Consider the following 7,842-nt stretch of genomic DNA (forward strand, 5'->3'; position numbering starts at 1 on the left):
AATTTAATAATTCATAGTAAAAATATGCTCTCCTAATCATGTTTTTCGGGATTTTGATCCAAGGTAAAACTGTTTTCAAATTGAATTAATGGGTTCTATTAGAACCTGACGCAAGTTTGGGATCAATGATTATTTTTAGTTCAAAATGGGAGATCAAGGAGTTGGAACATTATAAACAATCATGATGATGGGGATGATTATGTTGGTGATATGTTTGAAATATTTTCGGATGACATAAATTAAATCTTTAAGATATTTGATTTTTTTTATATAAATCTTTTAGAAATTTTATGGTTAAATAATTTTTAATTTGAATTTAAAATATTTTCATTTTGGTCTTTCATTTTAATCCAACGATTGAGATTAACCATTCTCATTCTCACATAAGATTATGATCATTCACATATGATATATATATATATATATATATATATATATATATATATATATATATATATATATATATATATTATTTTTTATATGTTTTTTAATTGGTTTAATATATTTGTTAATCCCTATAGAATCTATTTTAATTTTAATTCTTATAAATTTTAAAACATTTAAGAATGGTTTCTATTTATTTGGTGAATGTTAAAAATGGTCTCTATAATCATTTATTGATAGGGTGAACCACTATTTTGTTCTTGAAACAGTAATGTTCTATCACATTTGTCCTTGAAAATTAAGAAATTTTAAGTAAGTTCCTAAAATTTTCAATTTAATTATGTGCTTGTGGTTGCCTACATTATACAATTTTCTCCCAAGAATAGTATTTTTTTTTAAAAAAAATATTTATCAAAAAGAGTGGTATGGGAACTATTTACATTGCATGCATTGTTTTTTTTTCCAGGTAGGCTACAAGAGGCGTCACCCTGTGTGACAACTCCTTTCCTCCATTTGTTGTTTTGGAGGAGATGTCACTTTGATTACCTTCTCTTCAAGTCTTTAGCATGAATCAAAAGTCAACTCTACCAAATACAAGTCAACTTTAAATGGTATCAAAGTGTTGTAACATTCGTTCTTTTTGAGTCGACTTAGTCAACGCTAATTAATTTATTCCTTTTTTATTTAAGATCCTACCGGAACATTATATAAAATATAAAATATATACAAATGAAGGGTTCCACTGGTTATACCAAAATCACAATGTGATATAAATAACTAAGTAATTGCTAGGATTTTATTTTACATTAGATTCAACTTATAGGTTAAGTATAACTCAATCATGATGTAGTAACTAAATTATCGTCTATGTCGTCTCTCGAAGGAATAAAAGAAGGATTTCATGTAATTATTTAATTAATGGCTATATTTTTTTTGTATTTTTGTTTTGTGATTGTCACAAAATAAATAACATAAAATAAATTACAATAAAAATTGAATGACAATAAAATAATTATGTAAAGACAAAAATATTAGACTTGGATGGTGACATCGATATTGGTGAATGAGTGTCTAGGTTTGAACTTGAAATTTACTCGATCCACTGTAATTTCATACTTCTCTACTCATCTCTCTTGCTTATCTTCAATTCACTAATGTATTCTACCCCAGCTCCCACATGGTTGCATATTCTAAACTACTTGCCTGATATTCAATCCCTTGGAGATACCGACACAAGAAATCAAGATGAAGTATTGAATTGATGGAGTTAAAGGGATCAACAAGGTCCATCCTTTCCTCTCCTAGGTAGAAGAAATTGCACTCATAAAAATAATATCATGAAACCTAGAGTGTGTAATGGAATAATGGAGGCGTCTAGTAGGTGAAAGTCTAAAATATAATTCTAAGAATTGTTCAGGATTTCTACACATTACAATGAATGTCTAGCCTCCTATTTATAAAATTGTAGTCGAGATTAATTAAGGAGATAATCACAAGAAATTATAAACAAGTAATATCTCAAATTAATTCAAGTAATTATCTTCTTCTTCAGCTAATTTATCGTTAAAAATATCTTGTTATTGATTTTCTTAGTTTTTATCTTTAATTTTTTCAATTTCTCCTTCTAGTATTTTCTATTGATTTTGGACCTCTCGAGGTTTTGTCAGGATTACCTGTTTTTATTGAAAAACTATCAAAAATTCATTAAAAATAACTAAAACATAAAATTCTACCAAAGGTAAAGTAAAAACTGAATTTAAAGCTAATTTGATTTAAAACAAAGCCTAAAGTTAACTAAAATGTCAAATAAACATCAAAATGAATATGGAAATCCGATAAATTTGACGTTTATTGTTAGGCGTTTGGCAAGTGTATTAAATGTCTAAGTAGTAAAACCTCGGAAGTCCGAGTGTCGAATCCATAGAGATTTTGTGTTTCGCTTGTGTTGGATAACTTTTAATTTATAAGGGAAATATTTGAAAGGAGGAGTAGAAGAAAAAATAGGAACAAAAGAATCAAAAGCAAAATATGTAAAGAATTCAATGAGATGCAGATGTTAAGACTTAGCATGTCTAGCCTGCCTTGGATGTATGAATTTATGGTTATTCTTTATCAAATTAATCGGATATGTTCTACCCACATCTATCCATTTACTTGCCCCTGATGTCTCACGATGACAAACCTATTTTATTTACCTATCTTCCAAATGTCTTTCAAAAGACTCGATAAATAAAATGCATGAAGAATAGATTCTCGATGTTTGCTAAATGCATGAGCATAAAGTTACCATTCTATGCCTAGCAATGATTACCTTATGATTTCTTCTCTTTATTGTTCTACTAGATATTACCCTCTCCCGAGCAACTAACCCCTAAAACTAATGCATGCATCTTTTCTTTAGATTCTTATTAGAAGTCACCCTCTCCCGAGCAACTAACCCCCAAAAGAAAGTAAAGATGAAAATGCAAGATAAAATAGAGAAGAAAGTAGAACAGAAAAACCTGAAAAGAGATCCTCTTGCATTGATAAATCTAAAGTACACCATACATCATTTGGCTTTTTAGGTCTGCCAGACCCTAACTAGGGGATTAGCCACTCATGGCCAGTGAGGGCTTTACAATGAGGGGGATGGAAGAAAGAATGGATACAAATGATAGAGAGAGAAGAGAGGAGGAATTCTCAGGCTTAAGGTAGTGATAGGAGTGCTCTGAGACTTGGTGTGTCGTTCCCCTTGGCTGAGCTCTCTATTTATAGCCGTTGGAGTGGGTTTTGGGCCTTTGTAGGCTCGCTCAGCGCGGCGCCCCTCGCTTAATGCATTTAGATCGTGCGCTTAGCGAGCTCTTCTCACTTAGCGCGTGCCGCTTCTATTGGATCGTGCGCTTAACGCGTGCTGCACGCTTAGCGCCTCCTGTTTCAATTGTGCCCGCTTAGCTTGTGCTACGCGCTGAACACGAGTAACGGATTTTGACTCTTCGTGCTTAGCGCCTGTCTCCTCTAGCTCGCTTAGCGCGAGCTGCACGCTAAGCGAGAGAATGGACTGGGCCTTTCTGATTTTTTTCTTCATTATTTCCTTCTATTTGCTTTTAACACCTTCAGTTTTTATATTTATAGCCAAAATTCATGAAATATCAATTCTTTAACAATTAAGCGCAAATAACTGCTAAATAATTATTTCTAAGGCCAAATTTGCTAAATTTTCTCTTATCAAAGTACAATTATTTAGCAGTTATCATTTATCAACATTCCAAACTTAGAATATTGTTTGTCCTAAAGCAAGACTAACTAAAACTACTAAAACAGCAAAAACTACTTTTAAAAAAAGTAAGGACTCAAAAACAAAATTAAACTAAGACTAAAAAACAAAAGACAAATTAAAACTATAGACTAAGGATACACAATGACATGTTGCATACACACTTTTCTTGCATTCCACTTTATTCAACAATTTTTTTTCATGTGCTTCAATCAACTAAGTATGATGCCCACATTCAACTTTTTAGCTCAACCAAATCAAATGCAAGGTTAGAAATATGTAACAAGAATGACAATCAAATTTAATGGCATAACAACTTGTCCTCACAATAAGTATTTCACTCTTAAGCTTTTGACTTAGCTTTGGGTAAGTGTTTTACTCATTTCACAACTTAAGACCCCCCAATTCAACTTTGAATTTCTTCTCAAGTTAATCAATACATCAAAGGAATGCAGAGATGACTAAGGACTTTATTTATGTTTCTAGATATTTCAAAGTACCTTAGAGGAAGAAAAGCATTAGCGTATTCATTTCATTTCATTCACTTCCTACCAATCCTTAGTACCTCATATTTTTTATTTTATGCAAACTTTGCTTTGTCCTTAATTTTTATTTTTGCTTTACTTTGCTTCTCTCTTGTTTTTCTTTATTTTTTTGTTTTTCAAAACTTTCCTTTTTCAATACTTTACAAGAGAGAATAACAATAATACTTTTAACCTTTTTTCACGCGATAACTTGTTGGTGCCCTTTATTTTCAACTAGAAATGTCAATGCAAAGTCCATGTATTATTGTTGTTTAAGCGAAGAATACTTTAGAATAGAACTACAAACGGTGTAAGAATATTGAGAATTAAATAAAACTGAAAGGAAAAACACGAAAATCAGTCACTAGTTACACGAAATAGAATAACAAAGTGAATGGTTTCAGTGAGAATGTGAATCAAAACCTGGGATGACGAGGAAGCATGCTGGGATTCTTCAACAAAATCTTGGATTGGTTGTTAATTGATGATTTGAGGGGAAAAAAATATGGTATTTGAATTCAAAGAAAATTGAGGGAGGGGAGACTGGAGAGTGCGATTTTGAAAAAGAGGAAAAAAAAAAAACGATTAATCATGTAATTTTGCAAACAGAGCAGTGTAGGTAGTGAACACCCCTAGTCGAATGTTCTGCCCAGGTGTCTTGCAAGCCCAGTTGTATTTGACTAAGCAGAAATTTATCTTTGATCTTCACCTGAAATTTTATCAAGGTCATTTATTTAAAGGGTTTACCAAGTAAAAAAGAAAAGAGTTTACTAAGTTTTTATGGTGCCTACAATTTTTTCAAAATTTGATTTTTAGTCTTTCAATAGAAGTTTGATCACTTAAAAAGTTTTTTTAACTTTTTTTCATTAAAGTTTTTATTAGTCTTTAAATTTTTGAAAAATTCAATTTTAATCCTTGAAATACAATTAAATAAATAAAATAATTGATTCAAACTTTTATTCAGGAACTTAAAACTATAATTTCTAAAAAAAATAAGAAACTTTCATAGGTTAAATTTTTTGTTTAGAAACTAAAAATTAAATTTTTAAAAAAAATAGGAACTAAAAATTTAATTAACTTTTATTTAAATTCAAATCTGATTGGATAAGATTTAGTCAACTTGATTTATTAATCTTAATATTATATGGTTATTATTGAAATAAAAGAAATATAAAATTAATCAAATTAAGGTATACTTTGATATATATTTCAAAACAAATAATGTTAATATAAATATAATATTACGTTTTATAAAATATTATCTATCAACTTAAAAGATTTTATTATTAATACACAATCATTAAAATAACCTATATGTTTTTTAAAAGAATATAGACATCAAATTAAGTTGGTATGACACAATTGTTATATAAATGTTTTCTACTGTTCAGTTGCCTGTAAAGTTGATTTTGCTTGTATTCAGAAAGAAAGAAAAAAAGTTATTTGTAGGCTAATGAAGCTTACTTTTGTACCTTAGTCGAAAGTGCTTTTTGCTTTGCCCAATCATTGGCTTATTATTAGCTTGTCTTTTAACACGCTGCAACTCTTCCAAGTGTGTGCAAAAACTGAAAACATGTGCATTTACATTTGAGTTTTCATGTATGTAATGTGTATTTATGTCTCTTTGGGTTTTGGTTGTGTTGTATTGGTATTTGTAGGTTAGGAGGGATTTAAGACTTCTGCTACTCTGACAAATCTTTCCCATGTGGGATTCAGTTGAAAATAGTGTAAACCTGTAAAATGGTCTCAAGTTTCAACTTGCTCTTAGGTTTTAAGAGTCTTAAGTGCATGACATTTAGAATAAGTGAAAATTCTAGCCAATGGTCATTTGATTCAGTTCACAATTGTAAGACAAAATCGCAAATGGAAAAGAAAAAGAAGAGAAGCTTAAACTAAATTTTAGGGCATGCCAGGCCCATGCTATAGTGCAACACTTGGGCAACACTTGAGAATCCCAATAGCAAGCTATTGTGTTGGACTCTTCCCTTCAAAAAAGTAATTTAATATCATGTGAATCATTGACCCACATATCAGATATTAATCTGATAAGAACAGATACTACACTTGATCTTAGCCAAAAGGCCGAGAAAGGCATGAGTTGCAATGTCTTGAGAGGCTCTCTTTATACCGAAACATCAAGTCATTGTTATCTTTTCTAAGCGATGTAGGATTTCAATCACAGTTTAACATTGGACATTGATATATTTCATGCTTGTTGGTGCAAACAAGGGTGATTTTGATGAATGCATTGAATTAAAAAGAAATCATGTTGAGTGGTTGTGAGACGGCATGTTCTTGTTCTGTGTTGAAGAGAGAAACATGCTGACCACGTATACCTTCCTGTTTTTTACTAAAATATTTTCAATCATGTCTCAGCATGGACTTTGGTGATTAATTAATGTATCAGTGAAAGCTCAGTTACAATAATAATATAAAAAAGGTTTGTAAATTGTATTTCTATTCCTTTCATTTAATAGCATGTTCAATTCCCCATTCACATGACATAATGCATTGCTTCATCAAAGGCCACTATCAAGCTTATAAACGCAGCAGGGAACTTCCTATATCATGTCTAAGCAGCATAAGATCTTCAGTTAGAAGCTGTGCCTTGAGCTCTCCCTGCTACTCTGACAATACAATTTGAGCAGATTATTTTGAGGATTAAACTAAAATGAAATGGTCTCATAATAGCAGAAAAAATGCTCTCAACTTGTTTTCTGTTTCATCAGAGAATAAGTAGAGGAAGTATTTGGTCCCAAAAATCCATGCTTTCTACAAAATTTTCATAACTGAAAATTGAGTGGAGTTGCACGAACACAAGCCCCAACTACCACAAATTATGACATAGGCTCTACCACTTGGACAGACCTTAGGAAAACACCCCGCCGAAGTGCAATGGAGGTCACTTCCCCAGGCCATAGACACTCCTGATCATCCATTGACCCCATCCAGGTAAGTATGTTGATAAGCAGCATAGGCTTCAGTATTATAGCTCGTCCTCCAAACTACTTTGCTAGAGATTTTTGATGCGGGATTCATTTATGTCAGTTGTCTCAAGTTGTAGCATGCTTTGTATGAAGGAAAAGCAACCAGTAGTACTAAATCTAGAACTTGGAGGGGTTTTGCTTCCAAGGATAGGTGCTCTATCAGTATTGTTTTATAAATAACAATTGTGATACATTGCCGACATTTTATTTGTGAATTCTTTTTATGATTTTGCAGTATAAAGTTGTAGACAATCTCAACTTCTACAATTTCTTACATTTGGTCATTAAGAGAAGAAGCTGCTTAGGATAATTGACACATGACCATCAGTATTGTTTTCATGTACTATTGCTAAAGCAACTGCAACAATAACCTGTGATGACTGGTAAAGGTTTGTGTAATATGCATTAACACAAGAAATTAAAGCAGAGTCCAGCGTGTTGGTGTTATATCCCTTGAGTCAACCATATGGGAGGTAGTCCTGAAGCTGGATTTTTAGGACATAATGAAATCCGCACTCATAAGAGAAGTAAGCAAAAATAACACTGCATAAAATTATGCAGATTCCTAGCGTGAAATCTAAGTAATCTTTGAGAAGAAACCATCCTCAATGTGCTGAGCCTGGTTCCAGAAACATTAAAAAAACTTGGTTGTCTTATGGTATGATTGTTGGTTTGGCAACCAAAGTTCTTGACA

At 31.6% G+C, this 7,842-nt stretch overlaps 2 non-coding genes across 2 annotated transcripts; both read right to left on the minus strand.

Annotated features, from left to right (window-relative positions):
* Positions 1 to 6,060: 6,060 nt before the first annotated feature.
* On the minus strand, positions 6,061 to 6,256 carry LOC113002489 (U2 spliceosomal RNA). The gene has a single exon (XR_003268048.1). It is a non-coding gene; the product is annotated as a U2 spliceosomal RNA (small nuclear RNA).
* A 705-nt stretch (positions 6,257 to 6,961) lies between these two features.
* On the minus strand, positions 6,962 to 7,121 carry LOC113002439 (U1 spliceosomal RNA). The gene has a single exon (XR_003268001.1). It is a non-coding gene; the product is annotated as a U1 spliceosomal RNA (small nuclear RNA).
* Between the last annotated feature and the right edge of the window lie 721 nt (positions 7,122 to 7,842).

This window comes from Glycine max, chromosome 8, assembly GCF_000004515.6.
Source record: "Glycine max cultivar Williams 82 chromosome 8, Glycine_max_v4.0, whole genome shotgun sequence".
Classification (NCBI taxonomy): domain Eukaryota; kingdom Viridiplantae; phylum Streptophyta; class Magnoliopsida; order Fabales; family Fabaceae; genus Glycine; species Glycine max.